The following is a 358-nucleotide window of genomic DNA, read 5'->3' as shown; positions in this document are numbered from 1 at the left end:
GGGCGGAGGGTGGGCGTGGGCACCGGTGTCAGTGCCTCACAGGTGAACGGCCTCCCGTCCGGCAGAGCCTGTGGGCTCCTCTCGGGAAGGGGAGGCCCCACGGGTTTAGTTCCCATAGAATCTGCCCGGAGCCTGGCACCCCGCAGCCCTGCCCGGGGCCCAGCCCTCTGGCGCTGTTGGCTTTTGGTGTGTGACACGTGGATATTTGGTTGTTTTACAAAAGTGAATGCAGAGCAAAGAGAATAGTGAGAAAAAATAGAAGGGAGTATTTTCAGATGCCGGATCCCAGTGAAGTGAGAACAGGGGGTCCCCATGCAGGCACCCCTGCCCTACGTCAGCCCCTGTGGCGGCAGTGACG

The 358-nt window shown here is 60.9% G+C and overlaps 1 protein-coding gene across 1 annotated transcript in view; it reads left to right on the top strand.

Annotated features, from left to right (window-relative positions):
- AP5Z1 (adaptor related protein complex 5 zeta 1 subunit) overlaps positions 1–358 on the top strand; it is a gene marked incomplete at its 5' end in the record, with an annotated part of 8,126 nt that overhangs the window by 3,252 nt on the left and 4,516 nt on the right.

The sequence above is a fragment of the Myotis davidii genome, unplaced genomic scaffold (genome assembly GCF_000327345.1).
Source record: "Myotis davidii unplaced genomic scaffold, ASM32734v1 scaffold399, whole genome shotgun sequence".
Taxonomy (NCBI): domain Eukaryota; kingdom Metazoa; phylum Chordata; class Mammalia; order Chiroptera; family Vespertilionidae; genus Myotis; species Myotis davidii.
Note: the sequence above shows the minus strand (reverse complement) of the source record. Positions and strands in the feature narration are given on the sequence as shown.